This window comes from Lonchura striata, chromosome 1, assembly GCF_046129695.1.
Source record: "Lonchura striata isolate bLonStr1 chromosome 1, bLonStr1.mat, whole genome shotgun sequence".
NCBI classification, from domain to species: Eukaryota; Metazoa; Chordata; class Aves; order Passeriformes; family Estrildidae; genus Lonchura; species Lonchura striata.
The window spans coordinates 125,772,408-125,782,582 of record NC_134603.1 but is presented as its reverse complement, the minus strand read 5'-3'; the positions used below and the strand labels follow the sequence as shown (position 1 = coordinate 125,782,582).

Genomic DNA, 10,175 nt, shown 5'->3' with positions numbered 1-10,175 from the left:
ATGTTCAGAAGACTTCCTCCTGCTGGAAAACACCCAGGTTTTTGATGCTGGTCTGCAGCAACCTATTATCTCAGCCAGACAAATGACAGTGAGAGAAACAGAAAGAACAAAATATCACCTGGAAATTCTGCAAACAAGTTATATGTTTACTAAGGTTAACTGGGATTTGTAGCAGTTGTATTGTGCAACCACTAGAAAGCAGCTTGGGTTGGATCTGCAGTGGTCACATGAGATGTAGAGATATGTCAAACCATGATCTCCATCCCATATGCCCAGGAGAGATTTTAGTCTCCAGCCACATCACCACCAGTCACAAGTTTTGCTGAGAACATATATCCTATTAAAACTTGTCCCCTCAAGTATTCTGTTCCCAGATTAATGTTATAGCAACTGTTTCCATGGCCAAGCTGGTCGCAAATGTGATTTCCCTGTCAAAGTTGGCCTCTATCAGGGACACACCAGGTAAAAGTGGCAAATTTGTCTGGGTCTAACACCCCTGGCCAAATGCTCTCTGTTAGGTACCCACTGTTCCCTCTAAGAGATGTGGGGTCAGAACAATTCCTGATGCTAAGTAGCAAAAATGGCCCATTTAAACAGGACATGTGCAGCTTGTTCTGGTGAGAGCCAGTGAGATGTATAGGCAAAAGGCAGATCAGACATGCAGTATCCTTAATCTCCTATGTATAAATAGCACACACTACCTGATGATAATAAAGAGCCAACCTTGCTGCTTCTTTTGGAAGTTGTTAAAATAGACTGGAGTACATGATTGGAGCCACTGAAGTGCCTCCAGAAGCAGACAGAGGTAAAGATAAGTATGGATTGTGGCAGAAATATTTTCTTTCAGGGAGCCTAGTTTCTACAATTTATGGCTGCTTAGCAGAAATTATATCTAGGGAATCAAGTGGTCTGAAACCAACCTTCTCTCTCCCCAAGGGGCATTTTATGCAGTCCAAGAGGTGTTTCCTTGGGAGAGATGATTTCATGCTAAATACTCTTCAGAAGAGACTCACATCACTGGAATAGGCTTCTGCTGTGACAAAGCACTTTCTCTCTTGTGTTCAAGGTACACTGGCAGCAGCATTTATTTGTTAACTTCTGAGGCCATTAGCCTAATGGCCAACCCAGGGAAAAAGTTATTTGTATAAAGAATAGTGTCTGTTATGGAGAATTAGCCAAACTTTCTATGTGGTCTGGTAATGCTGAAAATGAGTTAGTGCTTCAGAGATTTTAAATGGTATTTTTATTAGGATAAATTAAGGGTATATATATCAATATTATTTAAAATTGTATTAACACAGCATACCAATTCTTAGAGATTTGTAGAAAAATAAGGCAATTTGAGCCAATCTAAGACAATCTGGTTCTCATTTACGGAAACACATTCAACTCCCGTGCTTTCAATTTCTCATTGTGATGATTTTGCAGAAGATTGAACAATATCTTCTCTTCTATTTTCCTTTCAGACTACTTTATTCCTTGGAAACAGAACAGAAAGGGAAGTAGTAACACTGATGTTAGTGTTTTTCTCTTTCACCTGATCTCTGTAAAAGTCAGAAAGGAGAATAAGGAATTATGAATACACATGAAACATTGAGAGGCCCCAAGCATGGTGTCAGCATTTTCCATGGAAACTCTGAGCAGATGTATCTAGTGGTTTTCTGATTTGCAGCCATCCTCAGCTCTTGTTGTGTTTGATAAGTGGTGGGGGAAAAAATAGCTGAAAAATCAAAGGCAGAAAGATATTCTGTAAAGAGGCAATATCTAAAAGCCTGATGTTGTAAATGTTCCGTTTGGAGCATCCTTTGAAGTGGCATGGAATGCACAGGATACCTGCCTATTCATTTAGCCACTGATAAGGACCTAATTAGCACAGCACTCAGAATCTCCCATATAGTGGAGCATAGAAATAACTATGGCTTTTACTTCCTTCCTTTGCAGCTGTAAGTGAAACAGCTTTTAAAGGTTTTGCTTTTTACGAATGTGTGCATGTGGTGTAAATACCGCACTAAGTGAAAAAAAAAATAAATAGATCAACAGTCACAGAAGGAAAACCTGCTTTTATTGTTGGGAAGTAGTGGATTCAGCACTCATCTGAGTCATGCAAGGGAATTTCTGTGGGTTTAGGTCAAGCTTCACTTACAAACTCTGGCCTGCAGGCTAACACTCTCTTCAGCTCAGTGCAACACAGCTGGCAGTGAGTAATAGATGTTTCTCTGTCCAGGACTGGGCCATCAGACCCTTAAATCCTAAGTTTATTCCAATGGAAATGTTCCAGTGCACTGAAGTGCCTCCTGAAAGCAAAACTGCAGGATCAGGCCCTTCAATTTTAAAAAATGACATTTAATATGGACAGACAAAGGCAACGGAGAAGAACACAGTGACTCTCTGTATACCTGGAGGAGGGATAGTAGTACAAAACAAGCTTTTCTTTAACCACCACAGCAATCTTCTAACAGCAGCACCCACTCAAAAGCATAGAACTCAGAGGCTGATAATCATCTTTCAGTTCAGGTTATTGCATGCAATTTTTCACATTCATTCAGTTTTCTTCATACAGCTCTTAGTAAAGTAACTCCCTTAACAATAAAAGCTTTTATGGCAGCCCATTACACAGGAGAACTAACCACTCCTAGTTTTTTTTATTGGCTTCTTGGAATATTTATAGCAGTCTTTGTTCTCTTTGCAAGCTTATGCATTTGGGTGTGTATGAAGATTTTTCTTTTCTATTTTTTTACTTTGCCAATTGGTTTTGACAGCAAAGTACATATATTTTTACATCTGTAAGGTTTTAAAGCTTTATATTTGTTTTCCTTTATATATTATTATTGGCATCAAAGCCAACATTCAGTCTGCACCTCACTGTTTAACACTTGAACATTCACTACTGTAGAATTTTCAAATTGCCATCATGCTATCTTTTCTTGATTAACTGGTTACACTCTGCACACAAAGAAATTATGAAATTTGACTCCATACTAACAAATCAAAGAATTTATTTAGTGTCTAAAGGGACAGATTAAATTTATACTTCAATAATTTGAGAGAAAAACCTCAAATTAAAACAAAAGATTTGCATTCTTGAAGGAATCACCTCAGTAATTGAAACTACCACTTGACTTATTTCTGTATGGCATTTTGGACTCAGGATGATCCCAAAACTTTCAATAAAGCTTACATTGAACTAAAAATGGTCTCAAATAGAATTTGGCTTTGAATACCTCTATCCTGGTTTTCAGAGTTTTTTAAATTTAATTTTATATTCTTTCTTTAATGAACAACAATATTTTATTGTTGACACCACTTCACAAAAATAATATATGTATAAAATATATAAAAATATAAATAATATAAATAATATAAATATAACTATAAAGAAATAAATATATATGTGGCTTTTCTTTATTTTCCAATATAATGAAAGAAGAAATTGTACTAACCAGACTGATGGAACTGTTGAAATTAGTAGGAGAATTATTTTCTCATTTGCCATTTCCAGCTCAGCAAATAATCATTGTAAAAGCTAAAGCAATGCAAATAATAAATAGTAATATTAATCATCTAGTAAATACCTTCTTGAATTTATTATACACATATTTATTGAATGAATAATAAATAATCTAAGAATACATTTATTTTTGACCACAAAATTATTAAAGAAATTATTATTAAAGAAAAATAAAGATTCAAATCACTGATATGAAGTGAGGCTTTTGTATTGTTCTTAATAAATACAAGAATGTTGTAATAAACATATTTTGCATGGTATCTTTCACAGAGACTTATTTCCCTGGAGCTTTACTGCTGCTGGAATGCTACTAGGTAGGTGGAATCTTAATTTTCTTATTATTATCTTGTTATTAGCTTATATCTAATAATACCAAACAAATTATTTGGACCTTGCTAATGTATAAACTATATTCTGCTGTGTTGACTTTGAGAACTTTCTTTTAATGGCTTTATTAGGTGGGTATATCCCCCCAGCTCTGGAGCTACGAAAATATCACATTCCACTGTAGAGACTGGTGGGGTTTTTATGGGGGTATAGTGATTGTGCTGTTATCCCTAAATTCAGATTTGGGACTCAGGGCAGTCCTCATCCTTTCTACAGGTGAAGGTTACAAGCCATTTCTTGAGCTCCTCCTCTCTCTCATTCCCTGTTCCCTGGGAAGGGACATCAGGCTATTAAGTGACAGTCTGCATCTCCTAGAAGCCCAGAGAGAGCCCTGGCTCAGCAGGCTCATGGATCAGGTCCAGCGGCTGCTTCCTGCCGCAGGGCTGAGTCTGGGGAAAGACCTCATGTGACCCCTGAGCTAGTCCTACTACTTGCCAAGAGATGGAGTCCAAAGAAAACAGAGTCAGCAAGGACTAACCATCGTGGCCTATTTCACCTCCCAGGAGGTGACAGCTCCTGTGGAAAGTTTTTTGTCTGTGTTTTGAGAAACATCTCTCAGACTTCAACCAAAACACAGTCATCACAAGACAGAAACTGCCCCTCAGCTGTAGGAAAGGGTGCAGAATGATGTTGGTGACTTCTGTGGTGACCTACCTCATCCCCTCAGATTTTTCTTGCAAACCACTATTGGCTTCTGTCTTCAAGGCCATTGGAGTACCTGACACACTACTTCTGTTTCACCACATGGAAATGGAGAGAAAAAGTGCAATATGTGAAAAAACCCTGAAAATCCCATGGGAACCTTTTCTATAGGTGTGAATCTTGTCCCTGCCCTGCTCCAGTGAACGTGGGAGACCACACACCATTGTACAGAGAGGTGACAGACCTCACTGACAGCAATCTGCCACTTAGGTGTGACAGGAGTCTCATAATGAGACACACCGTGTGTGAGGAGTCAGCACGCTTGTGAACAAATAGGAAAGGCGACAAATCGGCAAGATCTGGCTGATCCTGGGGAAAACAGAGAGTATGGCAAGTAGTTTCTTCTCTGCATAGAATGTCAGGTCCTTCATCCTATGGTTTAAAGTCTTTAAGGAGCCAGTACCCAGTTGTGTTTATCCAGGACAATGTAGCTCAGAACGCAGAGATGGAGCCATTTTGCAACACTACAGGACAACCTGTTGCAAGTTACAGTGTGGCTTTTGGTGAAAATGAAATAGTGGAGAGTTTCTACCACAGCTGAAATGGGGAGTGATAGCGAAAAACAAAATGAAAAATAAATGTCTTCTTCAGGTTTTCCTATTAGCAGAACTCTGTGATAATGACCTTTGTGAAGGACTCATAGGGACTCGATGAAGTGCCTCAGCGTCACTCATTTTATGATGCAGTTTATGCAAAAAGTATTTGTATCCTATGATAATAATAGTTGTAAAGAATAGCTGTGATACCCACGCCAGACAGCAGATCAGAAAAATTGGCTTTGGAAGGAATAATCAGCATCCCTTAACTCAACATACCTTTCAGCAGTCTGAAAGAAGCGTATAAACAAAACCTTAGCTTGGATATCAGTATACAGATTAACCACAGGCATTTTCATTCTGTCATTGCACTACACTTTATGTATTCAGCCAAACATTTCTAAAAGGATTGTAACTCCTCCTTGTTTGAATTCAAATCCCAAGAAATTCAAACTGCTAATGCAGGGTAAAATTCAATAAGCTTTGCAAACTGCTTAACATTATACTATAAATATTATTTAGACATATTTATAGGTTTATGCATGATAAGTCTATGAAAACAATAGCAAAACACTATTTTTATTCCTTCAAACATTTTTAATTTTCATCATGCTATTACATTTTTTCAATTGAAGTGAAACATAAAGACGTTAAAAGAAAGCATAATTGGGCTTGTTTGAAATTATTTCTCTGAGACTTGAAAGAAAGAAAAGCCAAAAAATGCATTAGAAGTCAGAGTTAGAAAGAAATCAGGGAATTCATAACGTTTCAAGATTTTTAAAATGTAAGGCATAAATAATGTTTGTTTCTTTGTAAATAGCAATCATATGCATAAAATGGGAATGAGCTGTAGAAAGAAATAAATCGGAGAAAGTCTATTCAACTGGAATCCTAGGAACGTTAATGTTGTGGAACACTGTTGGACTGCTACAGTTTTGCAAGTGCTTTATCTCAGCTGAAAGGTGAAATTAGCAGCTTTCTCAAAACCCTGGGAAGCTATTGTGTCAGTGCTACACACTGGAGACCACTGTTTGATGCCAGTGCCACTAGTTTAGATGAGCATTGCAATCAGGAGTATTAGAAGTGAGTTGGTGAATTGCATTGCATGAAGCAATGGAGCTGCTTGCAGACAAAAGAGCTGAATGGGGTTTTATACATGTATATACATGAATATAATGAAGTCAAACCTACCAAACACACAGCTGAATTCAGAAATATTAAAGTAACCAACTAGAAAAGAAGTTGGAGAGAGAGGTGAGATAAGGAGAGGACATCTAACTAAAAGAATTAGTTAATAAAATTAACTGTAAGTTCAGACACAGCTGGACCACTCCCTGAAATATTAATATGGTGAGGAATGATGCATCAAATGTGTCTCTCAGAAGCTACTGCTCATAGTTTTCTGAACTTAAAGAGGTCCCATAATTTGTGCACTTTAGTTTCAGGAGGACATTACCTCATTATACCAGCAATTTACCCAGTAAGTTTCTTTCTTTCTTTCCTTCTTTCTTTCTTTCTTTTCTTTCTTTCTTTCTTTCTTTCTTTCTTTCTTTCTTTCTTTCTTTCTTTCTTTCTTTCTTTCTTTCTTTCTTTCTTTCCTTCTTTCCTTCTTTCCTTCTTTCCTTCTTTCCTTCTTTCCTTCTTTCCTTCTTTTCTTTCTTTCTTTCTTTCTTTCTTTCTTTCTTTCTTTCTTTCTTTCTTTCTTTCTTTCTTTCTTTCTTTCTTTCTCTCTCTTTCTTTCTTTCTTTCTTTCTTTCTTTCTTTCTTTCTTTCTTTCTTTCTTTTTCTTTCTTTCTTTTTCTCTCCTCATATCTCTTTCTCTTTCTCTTTCTCTTTCTCTTTCTCTTTCTCTTTCTCTTTCTCTTTCTCTTTCTCTTTCTCTTTCTCCCTTTCTCTTTCTCCCTTTCTCTTTCTCCCTTTCTCTCTTTCTCTTTCCATCTCCTTCCTTCCTTCCTTCCTTCCTTCCTTCCTTTTCCATTTTTTTCCATGGATGTAGAACAACTACAAACATTCAGTGAAAACTGCTGAAAAACCTGTATATATTTACTCATGTAGGAAAGCACAGGGGTATTATATTCTAAAGATCATCATCATAAATGATGAGAAATAAAACAATATTTCTGTTATTTGATGAGGTTTATGAGAATATCCCTAGACAATTCATTAGTTTTAGCTGACATGAAAATCAATTAATTTTAATAGGGAATAACAGATTATGTGTTTAAAAATTCATCTAATTTCATGAGGCAAAATGAATTAGACAATGCAATGTAAATCTAATAGCAATTGTAATCACATAATTTGACTGTTTGTCAAGAGCAAAGCATAGTGAAATGATCAAGAATTACACAGAGTGAAAAACATTAATTGTCTGTAAACTGAGTGACAGTTTCTTGTAACCCTGAAAGCCTGTGAGTTCAGTGTAATTATTTCTATTAGATCTTTCCCTAAAATCATTCTGTATCATTAATTATGTATTCATATTAAGCAGGCAAATTAATAAATAATACAAAATAATGTTTCCATGAATTTTTTCAATTCAGAGTTGCTATGCAATTGATGGAGATTTTAAAGACCGAAACTACGTGAAAATTGTTTTATAGTTTGCATTAATTAATCAATAATGGCCCTGAGAGCTGGCATTTCTGCTTTTTAATGACCAGCTGAAAGACTTGAGGACCCAACGTCGAGCAGGGGCCCTTAACCCATGCGGTCATTCACACTGGAGAAATGCCCGACCCCCAGGTCACTCTTGCTGTTAATCGAAGCCATAATAATTGTTATGGTTATTTTTCCATGCACACAGAGCAGTCACGTGCTTTCCATCTGAGTGGTATTTATTTCAGGTTAAGGAGAAAAACAAAACAGGAAAGAACAAATGTGAGGCCTTGACATGCAAAATGGCAGCTCTGGGTGGCTGTGCGCAACAGACGGAGCGTGCAGCACCCGCAGGGAGATCATGGCCATCTCAGCTGATGTGTCACAAGACACACGATTATGTTGAAGCACAAATATTTTATAAAGGGGTTGTCCTTTCATATGTTTGAAAATATGCATGTTGAAAAATACATGTTGCCATGGATACAGGTCTGCGTTCAGAGCAATAGTCTCTCTTGGTAGTGACACTGTAGTAACCTATAGAATCAAGGAACATCACACCTCCTTGTGTTAATATAAGAAAAAAATATTAAAAACACTTTAGGAACACTCAAAGTGATTTTCTCTTAACAACAAAATATGAAGGAATCAATGCCAAAGGAATGGGATTTGAGCAAACTGTTCTAGTGGAAGGTGTCCTTGCTTATGGCAGGAGGGCTGGATCTACATGGTCTTTAAGGTTCCTTCCAACCCAAACCATTCTATGATTCTATGAATCACAAAATCGTGGGTGAATTTTCTTGTTTATACTCTGAAGAAAAAGTCTGTTGAGTGTATAATTGTTGAGTATAATTCAAGCTATAAAATGTGGTCTGGCCTATAGCACATGAGTTCCCATCCCTCTCTCCTTTACCAGCAGTTGGGATTTGAGGTACACAGGCCAGCACAGGAGATGAAGAAGCTGACAGGGCAGGGTGTGAAAATCCACTAGCCATCTATGCCAAAGGGATAGAAGATACTGATTCTCCACACATTCTACCAAAAACAGAAGAACCTCGCCTCCCCTTTGAAGATCAAGCAGCAGTTTTGGCACATGGAACACGAAGATGGAAGAAGCAGGTTCTGGACATCATTCTGGAACTTCAGATCTGGACAGGAGAGAGCAGTATTCACCTTTCATGCTGAAAGGACTTCCTAGCAGTGCTTGTCACCATAGTTTGTGAGTATTCTCCTCTATACCCACTTTTGTCATCCAAGCAACCACTGCCTGCTGTGTGTGAAGGAAAGAAAGAAATTTACAGTGTAGTTGGCTCTTGGACATGCAGTCACAAAACTTTACTTTTATACCTTGAATTAAGGTAATAAAAGAGAACCTTAAATTCCCAGCCTTCTTTTTATTCCTTCAAATTTGGAGAAAGGAGAGAAGAAGAAAAAAAAAAGAAGAGCTTCCTCTCCTTGGCTGCACAATTGTAACAGTATGTTCTTTTTGGGGTCTCAACTCTATTTCAACTCCATTTGTACAGGAGGAAGCACAACAGAAAATAGGAAGACAGAGATACATACATAGGCTGAACAAAGATGAAAACAGATATCACAAAAAGAAAAAAAATTATTGTCAAATTGCATAATGCATTGGTCTTCTCTCACGTACCTTCCTGTTTTCCATCCATCTGCCAAAAAGCCTAAAGGAACTGAGTGCTTCTCAATTCATTCAAGGCTCATCAACATATGTGTGCAAATTAGGTGTAGTTTCTTGTTTGCTACTGCTTAAAACAGTGCTCATAGGTGCAGTAACCTAAAGCTGGTCAGAGAATTCCCATGAGAATTGTAATAAAATCTAAGTTTCACCAATTTTTTTGTATCTGGGTGTTAAAAAGCAGCTTGATATTCCTGGCACACCATTACCTCTCATATGCTTACCAACCAACTGATGCTTTGGGTTCAAGAAAGTCCTTTCCCTCTATGATCACAACCATGAAAACTTTCAGATTTTGTAGGACCTTCGCCATAACTATGAATTCTGGGAAATTTCAATAAAAATTAGCATTAGCAAAAAAATCACAGGCATACGTGTTATTAAAAAACTTTCTCTGTCTAATCACTCCTACTGTTTTTGAAAATAAATGCTGTATACTGATCTGTCATGTAATGCAGTGAGTTAACCAAAAATACCGACTGTGCCTTGAACTGTCTCAGAAACAATCTTTCTTAGCCAACTGAATGCACCTAAGCAACTTAATTGTTAAATGCTTGGCATCTGCATGTTTAAAGTATGCTTTCCCATGTTTTTTATAAAAACAAAAATTTGCTAAAAAGAAAATTGATAATATTTAGGATGACAGTGTTAAAAGCAGACATAGGAAATATGAAAAATATAAATACTTTGCATTTCAAGAAGCAATAAATTCAAGCACAAATATTTTCATTAAAATGGCCAGAAATTT

At 36.9% G+C, this 10,175-nt stretch overlaps 1 long non-coding RNA gene across 1 annotated transcript; it reads right to left on the bottom strand.

Annotated features, from left to right (window-relative positions):
• Positions 1-1,465: 1,465 nt before the first annotated feature.
• Positions 1,466-8,932, bottom strand: LOC110474573 (uncharacterized). The gene is made up of 4 exons (XR_002466097.2): positions 8,905-8,932; positions 4,550-4,627; positions 3,441-3,523; positions 1,466-1,478 (listed from the first exon to the last, which is right to left on the bottom strand). It is a non-coding gene; the product is annotated as an uncharacterized LOC110474573 (long non-coding RNA).
• Positions 8,933-10,175: the final 1,243 nt, after the last annotated feature.